At 38.8% G+C, this 12,267-nt stretch overlaps 1 protein-coding gene across 2 annotated transcripts in view; it reads right to left on the bottom strand.

The window, feature by feature from the left end:
* The window catches only part of SLC7A11 (solute carrier family 7 member 11), a 222,657-nt gene that overhangs the window by 96,513 nt on the left and 113,877 nt on the right, over positions 1-12,267 (bottom strand). Inside the window, exon 1 of one of the 2 annotated variants that reach the window (XM_027690025.1) lies at positions 10,711-10,728. The exons of the other annotated variant lie outside the window; for it this stretch is intronic. The gene's annotated coding sequence lies outside the window, so the exon portion shown is untranslated. Of the gene's footprint in view, positions 1-10,710; positions 10,729-12,267 lie in introns of those variants that run through there. 2 annotated transcript variants of the gene reach the window in all.

Raw genomic sequence — 12,267 nt, 5'->3', positions numbered from 1 at the left:
GCACACTGATCTCAAATTCTGCTCCTTAAAGAGCTCCTGTTCTGTTTGCATGTAGACCCAATACTAAGGACAAAATTATTTATAACATATAATAAAAGCACAAATTTAGGTCCTTATAAAAAGTTAGTGATATTGAGCTTAGATTCTTTATACAAGATAATATCTGTTACTTTCCAAAACATTTACTGGATTGCAGCTAAATTTATTTTTTCATATAAAATGAAAGTGTGTCTGGCCCAACTTTTTTTATTTTATTTTTTATGCCATATTAAATCACTCCAGAGACAATGATGACAGAGCTGTAAATATTTAAGATTACATCTTCTTTCCTACAACATTATTCTTTTCCTTCTCTGTCAGATCTACCATCAAATAACTCAGTTCCCACTTTTATTCTCACTTTTCAAACACTCTCAGCATCTCAGTTACACTAAGATCATCAGATTTCACTGGAAAGATGAGCAGATATCAAAAGTCTGAGTACTTCCTGGAGTCAACAAGAAACACTGTCTTCCATTAGACTGACTCAACATTAAGCTCCAAATATTTATTGCCAGTTCTAGAGATCTCACGCCAGAGCTTTCAATAACAGTCATTACAATGAAGTGTTTATTGTAAATGAGTGAAAATATGTCCAGATAGAACATTTAATACTCATAACCCTTTTCCTATCTAGGGATTGCTAGAAGAGCAAAACAAGTATTTCTTTCCCTTTCTCCATCTAAGAAAAAGACTCACAAAAGACTTCAAACAAAGCTCAGGGGAAACATTAGGAAAGGAACATCATCCAGCAAAGATCAGATAATCCTGAAGTTATTATTATTCTGATCTGTAATTCCCAGCAGGTTGACAGCTACCTTTCAAGAAACACTGGTGAACAGGTAGTCATACACTTCCCATAGAAAAAAAAGCAAACCTCAATTAACCAGTTATGCTTAGATACAATGGCACAAGAAAATTTCTAGCTATTGTCCACAAATATTTCTCCAGAGAAAGCTTATGTGTTTGCGTTTCTCTGATGCCTTCTTGGATCAAGCAGGGATATGTGCTGGTTAGTCGATTGGTTAGGGGCTCCTGGTCCTGCCTTGTTTCTCCTATATCATGGACTTGCCTCGTTTGAAATTCTGATGCAAACCACAGCACTATGCCAAAGCTCAACACTCCAGGGATCTGCCTTTAGCCATAATTATAGATTCACCTTTGTGCTCTCTACTTTCAAGGGCAGCAGTTGTTGTAAATTACCACAGGTAGAAAAACAAAATAATCAGAAAACAACAGCAGCATTCTCAAAGGGGCACCAAACAAGCTACAAGTCTGTCCACTGGCAATTTCCTCCTGGATAACCCAGACCAGGAGGTAAAAACTAATGCTGGCTAACAAGAGAGCATACAGGGAAAAGGTTTCCGTTAACAATGCAACAGAAGAGCACTGTGTGGACAAGTAATGTAGGAAAACCACACCAAAATGACCAGTAGGACACTGGGGACATGCAAGAAATGCTAGTCAGAGAAGCAAGTTTCTGAAAAGAATGCAATTTTGTCAGCTAAATGTCATTCCAAGTGTTCAGTAACTTCTGCTCCCTATGCATTTCCTTCAGAGGTAGAAAATACAGATCTTCTAATGTTCTTACTTTGTTATTAATGTAAGTCAGAGCTTTGATGATCTCGCCAGGTGACTTTCCTTAAGGCCCCCCAACTTGTGCAATCAAAACAGACAACTTGAGAAAAAGGAAAAGAGAAAAGTAAGGGGAGCATCTGTACTGTGTTGCTCAGGCAGATCTGGAGTAGAGGATTCCCTGTCTGTGGCAGTAACAGCACAAGCAGTGGCAGGTCAGCAGATGATTCCACCCATCCCATGCAGTAATCCCAAACAGTTTTTTCCAGTCTGATTCAGTCTTTGGTCTACCAGATATATACTGATACTACCAAAAAGATTCATGAAGGATTTCTGAAGGAAGCTTATGTCCACTAACAAAGTCAGCTTCAATGGTAGCTGAGCAAAAGACTATATCCCACCATTTCCAGACTTATAGAGAACTGAGTACTGTACAAAACACACACAATTTCATTCTCATAAGTAGTATTGGCACATAACAACTTTGCATCTAGTTTGGATATCATCTGCATGTCTCTGTTTCCTTTCTATGAACAGTGTCATGGAAGCCATGGTAGTGGAAATCCAAAAACTCCAAAAGCAAGCAGTACAGATTGGAAAAAAAAATTGTAGTCTTGTCCAGACATCACTGCACTTGTGTGGCAGAGACTTGGAAGTTTACCAAGTCCTATGAGGAGAGGGTGAGGGAGCTGGGGTTGTTTAGCCTGGAGAGGAGGAGGCTCAGGGCAGACCTCCTCACTCTCTACAACTCCCACACAGGAGGTTGTAGCCAGGTGGGGGTTGGTCTCTTCTCCCAGGCAGCTCTCAGTAAGACAAGAGGGCATGGTCTTAAGCTGTGCCAGGGGAGGTTCAGGTCAGATACTAAGAAGAATTTCTTTCCAGAGAGGGTAATCAGGCATTGGAATGGGCTGCCCAGGGAAGTGGTGGATTCTCTGTCCCTGGAGGTTTTTAAGATGAGACTGGATGTAGCACTCAGTGCCATGGTCTAGTAACCATGGCAGTGTTGGATCAAGAGCTGGACTTGATGATCTCAGAGGTCCCTTCTAACCCACCTGATTCTATGATTCTATGAATGGTGTGGATTCCTGATTTCTAAAACAAATTTCATTAGTAGCATTCTGACCAAGAAAATGCCTTCCTACAAGACACACATAATTTTAAGGTTCTAGGAATACATAATGCCAGGTATTAGAGAACTGCAAACCTGTTCCATTTTCTTAAAGCTAAGTATTCTCTGACTCTTCTCTTACAGTACTGTAAATCTGGAATAACTTCAGTGAATTCCCATGAGTTGCAGCCTTCTAAGACAGAGATAGTGTGAAGGTAAGATGCTTGTTTAGTAATCTTTATTGCTAAACAACTCCATCTCCTACCATGGTAAAATGGAAAGCAGTTTCAGAGTGTCCTTGCCTTGTCTTTTGCCTGCTTAACAAAAATATACTTGCTAAGAGGCTTTCAATCACTCTCTCCAAGTACAACAACAATTAAAATGATTTTAGAACTGCTTTTGGTGAGGTAGGTAGGAAAAGCAGCCTCAGCAAGGTATCCTTCCCTGCAAGCTCTGTACAACTGAGGGAGACAACAAAAGTTTCCATTTCCTAATATTCTTTCTAATTCTGATCCCAGTCTTATGATTTTTGTTGATCTTCATTGCAGGCTACTGAAATAAAGACTTAATGGAACTATAAGTGGGAATTCCTAAAAACAGGTGAGTGTTATCTACTTCTTCAAGAGCTATCATATATGCTGGATGAGGTCAGAAGCCTATCCTGGCTGGAATTATGTTGAATTGACCATAACTGAAGAACAAAGGCAAAGCAAGTTTCTTCACTGCAACGTGTGTGAGGTGTAAGCATGAAAGCTGAAGAGAAGAATTGAACACAGTTTAAAAAAAAAAAACAGATTGGAAACAACTATACTTGTTTTGATGATATAACCACTTCAAAAGTGATAAAAAATTAACATGACTATGACAACATACACATATAAATAGATTGTGTTGCTGCTTTATCTGTAACATCCCCTAGATGTTATGCAGACACAGCTTTTCTGCATTTTGTATTACTCTTTTCTTCTCCAAAATGTCAAACATTTTCCTCAGAAGCACAAGAACTATACCAAAGAGACTGATGAGATTTACACTCAAACTGATTCTTTTCTAGAATAATTAAGCCATACCCCCCAAGACCTTCAGAATCTCTAACAGTCTATATGCCTCACTGGTTTTATACAGAGACTTAAAACCACTGTATGTTAAGCCACAAAACCAAAATTATCTGGACTAAGCATTCTCAATTGGTGATGTTCCCACTGCACTCTTTCTTCTGACAGTGCAATATCAGAGGAGAAAAGATGGAGAAAGAGATGATTCCAGCCAAGGAGCCAGACAATATTAATCCATTACCTTTCAAGAACAAGGAACAGTTTTGCATAAAGCTGAGCCTCTTTCTAACCATCTGGGTATTTGATCTCTGTATCAGAAGCATACTAATGAGAATAAACAAGGGTACAAAGACAATGAGTTTTCCTAGACTTGGTGTGTATGAGCTCCAGCTACCTTGGGGTTAGAAATCCAAAGCAATGAGGAAGACAAGCTATGTGCAAGTAAAAGTGGTTTTTCTGTGACCTAAAGACTCCCTAAAAAGCACACAAAGAGATGAGCAACAGAGCAACCAAGGGTCTACAAACATGGCAATTCAATTTTGGACTGGCATGCTCTTTTGATCCTTTATTTAATGGACAAGTGAATTCAAGCTAGGTTAAAGCATACTATTTGTGTCTTGAGTGCTCAGTTACACTGTGAGATTTTACTCACACAATCTGAGCAATAAGACTGAAAGAAATCAAAGTCCATCTCAGCATAAACAAGGAAATGATATGGTGCCAATTTGTGTAGCAATTCTAGTGGGGCCACTTTCTCTTTTCATAGAAGCTGATACCCTTAGAAAAGCAAGAAAATGAGATGCAGAGAGAACAAGCCAGTGAATGAATACTAACACACCTACCTTTAAAGCACCTCACTCAAACAAAGAGGGTGACAGGGTACAGAGGAGGCCTGCACTCCTTCACAAGCACACATCTGTGCAAGTCAATGTGAGCAGGTGTTCTGTGGGGACCAGGGAGTAGTGGGGGTCACTGGGGACATGCGACAGCAGTCCTGAGGGCTCTTCAAGGAGGAGGAGAGCAGGCCAGGAACAGCCTCAGCTACCACCCCAACACACATCTCGTTGAATATTAAGCCTTCATCTGGACTAAAGTAAAACAACACCATGGAATCATCATAGAAACATAAAATGGTTTGGGTTGGAAGGGGACCTTGAAGATCATTTAGTTCCAACCCCCCTGCCATGGGCAGGGACAGCTTCAACCAGACCTGGTTGCTCAGAGCTCCACCCAGTCTGGCCTTGAACACCCCCAGGGATGGGGCATCCACAGCTTCTCTGGGCAACATGTTCTAGTGCCTCATCACCCTCTGAAAAGGTTTTTTTCATACTATCTAATCTAAACCTACTCTCTTTCAATTTGAACCCCATTCCCCCTTGTACTGTCACTAAATGCTCTTGCAAACAGTCGTGTCCCATCTTTCCTGTAAGTTCCCTTCAGATATGGGAAGGCTGCAATCAGGTCACCCCAAAGCCTTCTCTTTTTTAGGCTGAACAATCCCGATTCTCTCAGCCTTTCCTCATAGGAGAGGTGCTCCATCCCTCTGATCAACATGGTCACCATTCTCCAACAGGTCAGGGTCCTGCCTGTGCTGGGGACCCCATTGCTGGATGCAGCACTGCAGGTGGGGTCTCACCAGAGGGGAGTAGAGGGGCAGAATCACCTCCCTCGACCTGCTGCCCACGATGCTTTTGATGCAGCCCAGGACACATTTGGTTTCTGGGCTGTGAGTGCACATTGCAGCTCCTGTCCAGCCTCTCACCCACCAGCACCTCCAAGTCCTTCTCAGCAGGACCAGCCTCTCTAAAACTTCCAGCAGTTCAAGCAGTATCTGATGGTGCCTGGACAATCTGCACTGCCGGTGGTGCTGCACATCTGCCAGCCTGGGCCTCCCTCCATGATAGGAGAGCTCATTTCCTCTCCTCTATCCACTAACCACCAAATTGGGAAAAGAACCTCCTGCAAAACAACAGATGTGATGAGAAAGGGGCAACTGAATCGACAAAGAGAATGTCACTGTGAATAAACAAACAAGTGTTTATTACAGAAGGAGTTACCATCTCCACTTTGTCAGAGGGGAGAAGATAATGCTCATTTTGCAAATGGTCATCCAGGGACAAGCAGGCACTGAAGAAAATGCAGATACCATCCCTCCCAGTCCACTCCTCCCCTCTCACGCATTCCTGCCCAAGTTTTTCATGCTGGTATAAGAGAGACAAGAATCAGAAGAGACCATGGTTGTGCCCAAGGCTGTTTTACACATTAGCCAGCCCTGAATCAGCCAAGACTCCTGCAAACCTCTCATATCTTGAATTTTCTTTGAAAAAGGAAATAAAGAAACTTTGCATAACTGACTGATCAAAGAGGCACACCAAGTTATTGTTCAAATGACACCTCCTTGTGTTAAGGTGACCTCCAAATGAAACGTGGGTGCACAACTGAGTGATTAGAACAGCACACAATTATTAAAACAGCATCAAATTATTCAGTATTTAAATGCATCTGTTTAATATCTGAAAGATTATCTTGATTCATAACACACAAACAATAGGAGGATCAGAGTAATTGTCTTGCAAGCACAGGAGCTTTCTGTTCCCATAATCCACTAACCAGGAAAAGCATCAGACCTGCACAGCAAACAGAGAAGATTAAATTGTTAGCTGTCAAAGGCAAGATAAAAGGGAGAAGTCATTTCTGTGCCTCCAGCTGCACAGGTTGAGTTCAGTTCCAGAACACAGACAGTCTTGCCAGTTCCTGGCGTTATAAATTCATTAGTCAGCCTTTAACTCTCCTGAAACAATCCCCTTCCTCACATGCCTTTTAAAAACATCTTTTTCTCATGATGGATCCCTTTGATTTGTGTAGTCTAGGCACTGGGGAGGAATTAAGCTCATATTTTCAGGTTTTCCATGCAGATGAGCTGAGCCAAGAGATCTAAAACACATTCTTCTCTTTTTTCAACAAAAAATGAGTGTCTTCCCTCCAGAAGTCAGGGCTTGCAGAAAGCTGCAAAGGTTTCTGATGAAATTTTGGGACTAGTCAACAGACCAGGAAATTCTCTGATGTGGTGGAGAGAAACCAGTGGTGAAGCTACTTTGGACACAAGATGTCACTATGAATGATATTTAAAATTAGCCTATAGTTTTTTAAAGTTTTTATATGAATCCATGTTTAAAACATGAGAAATTGGTTATTCTGTACAACAAGAAAAAAAAAAGTGGAGAGATTTGAGAGATTTGCATCTCTAAGGGAGTCTACCATAAGCCAGCCAGAACCAGCCACAATTTTAGTACCATCCAGGGGCCTTTAAGTTCAATACAAACTACAGGGCTCATTACAGGCACAAAGGGTAAATATCTGTCGCCCAAAATATCAATTTTATAAATAAAAAACCCCACATGATTAATATTTACCATTTAGATTAAGTCAGGAAGTTTCAGCACTGAGACAGTGTTACAGTAGAGTTGTCTGATTTACCCTTTCTTTACAGAAAAAAAAAAGGAGATAGTTCTATAGCTCACAAATCAACAGGCAAAGAATTTTTGAGTATCCTTAATTGAAACTAAAAAGTACAGAGCATATTTGTTCATTTGCATTCACTAGAAAATTTCAGCCATCCCAACTCAGTTCTCTGTTTTGTGGCTACAGTTCATACCCCGAACTTCAGAACTTCTCTGAACCCATACTTTGTAGCTGAGAAAACCCAAAATAACGTAGAAAATCTGGCCAACAGAATCACATAAAAATTGAACTTGTAGGATTTTATCTTTTATGCCATTTTTGTATACATTAATGTGTTTGTACATGTGTACAGAAGCAACACTCCACTGAGAAGCAGCACAATCCAAGGTAGTTGTGTCAAAAGTTCAATTTCAAATTAAATTCTTGGGGAAACTATTGCTTTACCTACTTATTTAGATTATTTCATTTCCTCCAAAACCAGTGTTACAAGATCTCTCCTCCTCTACTCCGCTCTCCTGTATTAGTGAAAGAAAGCAGTTTGTGAAACATGCATGGACAACAACCTTTAAAAATGTCAATTGCTATACAGAAATACATCATTCCTCTGGCTAGAAGGATATACCTATATCTGGTATCCCATATGCTCCTGGACTTTAAAGTTAGAGTCGATGGATAGGAACAGGGCACAGGTCAGAAGGAATTGAAAACAGATCAGAGGAATCACAGACTTGTATGAGAGAAGTCCCAGATTCCAGAAATCATAAACGTATACACAGAGAAGATAAAATAAAGGAAAAAAATCAGAATAACCAGATGGAATAGTGTTGCTGAGAGCTCCTAGCCTTGTCAGCTGTCATTTGACTTAAAATATCAGTCTCTTTTTTTTTTTACAAATACTGTATTATATTTACAATACATTCAGATTTTAGAGGGACAGGCTCCCTCCAAAACTTAATCAAGTTTGTTTCACCTGTTCTCCAGCAGGAAAGATGTCTTTCCTCCATAAATCTGTTTATTATTTACCTCCATCTTTCAATTCAAAGTAATCTAAGCATCTCATTGAAATTCTATATCCTTATTTTTAAATGAAGGATGTGTGTTATAATTTTTAAGGAGATCTATGCTAAACTGTGTCCTATAAAATAATCTCATATAACTGGATATCTAACCAGCAATCTAAAAGACATCTTAAATGGTCTGTCTAAAAATGCACTTCAAACTCAGATGGGTATATAGTTCATAAATTGTGAGCAGCTATTAAACTGTTATGCAAATGTCTTTGCAGAATGGGGACTTTAAACGATAAAGAAAGAGAGCAGTGATTTTATTCTCCTAGGGATTTGTTAAAAAAAACCCCAACACATATAATTAGATAATATTCAAGAACTGCATATTATTCTAAGCTATTCAGAATCCAGGTTTCTTAGGGAATACAGAAAACTTTACATTTGTTTTAATCATCACTACAGATTCTACTTCCTAATAATTTCCCATGAAGAAATGGAAAGTAATTAAAGACAACCTTTGGTACTGGGAGAGAAGAAAAGAAAATCTGACAAAAGGTAAGCATTAAATGAATGAACATTAAAAAGGGAAGAACAAACTTTTCTTCTGTTTAATTTCATTTAAAAGTTTTTTGCCTTTTGCTTAAAAAAAAAGGGGGGGAAAGTACAAAACACTCAACTTTGAAAAATTATTATTCTAACTGTAGTTAATTATAATTAAAAGCCATCCAAAGCCACATTGTATTATTTAGTGAACTGCATTTCAGGTAGTGACTGTTTAGCTGGGGATTTATCATACATAATATTAACCCTCCTAAAATTAACAGCAGAATACATTGTACTGATTTGCCTAGAATGACATGTTAGTTCCAGATCAGTCTTTGCTGGGATCTCATTATAAATCCTGAAAGAAGAACATAAACCCCTTTTCTTCCTGCTGAAGTTGCTCTTCCCTAGGACATCCATCCCCTTACTGCTACTGCTCTTACCTACTGGAATGTTTTTCACACAGGTGGTAGGTGTTGACACACACAGGTCTGGCAGTAGTTTGACATGCAGGACAGGTGTTTCTTATACCTTTTCTTCTTTGTTATGAAAGATCTGTAATAAGATTTGTCTCATTCTATAAATTACGTGATCCAGAAAGCCCAAAAAGTTTGACTGTAGGTTTGTGATAGTGTGACAACCCACCCTAAATCACTCTCTAAAAGAAAACCTCAATTTTAAAAAGAGGCTCATGAGGATGTCCAGCTTCCTATTTCAGTTTCATGAAATTGTCATTTCAACCTCAAGCTCCAGTCTGTACCTGCTCACTGCAACACATTCCCCCAGTTCCTCTCTCCTGAAATGGGAGAACATATAAATCCAATCTTCGCATATTAGATCTTCCAGCTATTTTATCTTTACCAGGACTTGACCCTATTTTCAACCATTCAAAACGTGTTTTTCCTGATGACGACCCAGCCCTTTGGGAAATGAGGCTCAAATTTGCCCATTGCAGCTGTCATTCACTCAGGTACTCAGCACATACCATCACCCGAGACAGGTCCAGGTCATGAAGGAATAGCACAGAGAGCAGCCTACGAGTGCCAATTAGTGTTCAGATTCCAGCTGACTCAGCTTCAGGGACGAGATAGAATCCAAATTTTTTTGTGTACCAGCAATTTTCTGCTTTCTTATGCCTATCCTCTAGCTATTACCATGCTTCACTATTAAGACCTTTTTTCTTCCTCAACTCCAAATATAACTACCGCTTCCTTAGGCTCCTGCCTTGTCTTACTTTTCGTCTTACAGGTTAATGATCTGTCAACTAATATTAAATTATTTGCTCTCCTAATTGCCTATTTTCAAATAATAGATTGTGGAGGAAGGTGGCTACCTTAGCACTTTCCCTGTATATTTCAAAAGATGAAAGAATTGATGCATTATAAATGAAAGGCTCAAACCCCAAGATACCTATAGTCCTACTTATTACTCATACATATATTTCATCCAGAATATTAAAATGTATTACAAAATTTCTGCAGTATTTATTTTTTCCATTCCCTTCCAGTATCAGTTACTTTCATTCCAAAGCCTATGAGTTTTTCTCCTTTTCAGATCAAACATTTAAAGCATCCTGAAAATTTAATAGCACCGTAATGCTGCATTTTAAAACACTGAGAAAAAAAATATGATTGAGTCCACTGATGTTTTTTCCACCTTGTAAGAATTCTTCCTGTATGCCAATAAAACAAAACGAAATCCAAACCGCAGACAGCTGACCAGGTTACCAGTTTGAGATCGGTTTGGCTTTGTGACACGGGCTACACAGGTAATAAGCTTAAGAATAAAAATCTTTCCAGAGTTAAAGAGATTAAAAACTGATGAGGCTTTCCCCTGTAGAGAAGGGAAAATGCAGACAGCCAAGGTGGCAATGGGATGCAGGCATAGGGATGCAGGCATACAGGAAACAAGGTCCCCCTACCTGTCTCCTCCAAATCCCGTAATTATTTTTCTTGGATGGATTTCTGCTCATGTTTTCTTCAACCCTTCCTGGACTCTACGATGAATCAATTGCACCACTGGAGTACTCTGGTTACCCTGAACTTCTGAACAGACTGAAGGTGGAAAAAGACATGGAAAAACACTGACTAAAGACCTGTTGCCAACTCAATAGAGACATGTTGGAAGGAGCCAAATAAAGCTCCTCTCTTTCAGACCTTTTGGGTTCACAAAATGAATTTGCTTCAATACTCCACCAAGAGCTTCATCCTCATTTCACCAGTGTGCTGCAATCTGGCAAACATGAATGTGTGGGTTTGGAGAATAGAAAAATGAAACTTTGCATTGTCACAGGGCATTTGCAGAGGCAACAAGAAAACAGTAGACCATCAGCTATAGCAAATTTGCGGCATTAAAACCATTCACAACAGTATTATTTCCTTTTTGCTGACCTTTATCTGTGAACTTCAGTGTTTTAACAAGTGAGCTTTCTCAACAGAGAAGAAAATTCAAGTTTGTATGGCACTGAGTTGAACCCAGTAACATCAAATATGTATGATTTTCTCAAGAAGCTAATAAAACTTTGTAAAAACATTATTAGTACAGAGATATAGTTCTACCAAAATAATCTTCCTGCTAAAAATTAATATTCACTTTAAAGGCTAATATGACAGATGGTTTAATACAGAACATTGCTTAGCTTTCATCCATTTGTTTTAATTATTATACTCTAAAAAGTAAAGTCTCAAAGGATTCTCAAAATTTTTAGTGAGTTTGACATTAAACACATAAACATATTAGGTAGAGCATATTTATCTATGCCTAGTATTTTTTTATCAATATAGGCAGAAAAATAAAGCAAAACATAACCAGTAAGACCTTAAGTCAATGTAGGCAACCTGAAACCTTTAATTACAAAAATAAAATCCTAAAATTATTTTCACATGAGAAAAATAGAGAACTTGAAATAGATAACTTTAAATTTCCTTTTGGATGACAGTTAATTGCTAACAAAAATACCTGCATCTGTCAACAGTTAACAGTAAGTGAATATAACTTCCCACAAACTTAATTACAAGATTTTTCACCTCTACCCTAATGACCTAATCAAAAGAGAAATATTTGCATTACTTGTACCAGCCATTTGGTCCTTTAATCCGTAAGCGTGACAGATGATCATCAAATATCCATCTTTATATGCTTGCATTCCCAGTAGCATACAACACTTTCTTAATCAAATAGAGTGCCTTGTGACCACACTTCATGATCAGTCTGAATCATGGACTGATGGGTCTTCCATAGGACCTACTGTGAGGGAAACTTAGTGAAAAATAAGCACTTTTTTAGACAATGACTTGCTCACATACCTAAATTCACATTTTCTAAGTGAGTAACAATAAAACCAAATAGACCCTAATGTTATTATTTAATACATTACCTATTTCACCGAGAAAAGCACCTCCCATTCTCTGGGAAACTCCTAATTTTCTATAGTTACTGGGAGGTCACAAAATCAGAGGTGTCAATGGGAGAACATGCT

This window comes from Neopelma chrysocephalum, unplaced genomic scaffold, assembly GCF_003984885.1.
Source record: "Neopelma chrysocephalum unplaced genomic scaffold, ASM398488v2 Primary Assembly neopelma1_79, whole genome shotgun sequence".
Lineage (NCBI taxonomy): Eukaryota > Metazoa > Chordata > Aves > Passeriformes > Pipridae > Neopelma > Neopelma chrysocephalum.
Note: the sequence above shows the minus strand (reverse complement) of the source record. Positions and strands in the feature narration are given on the sequence as shown.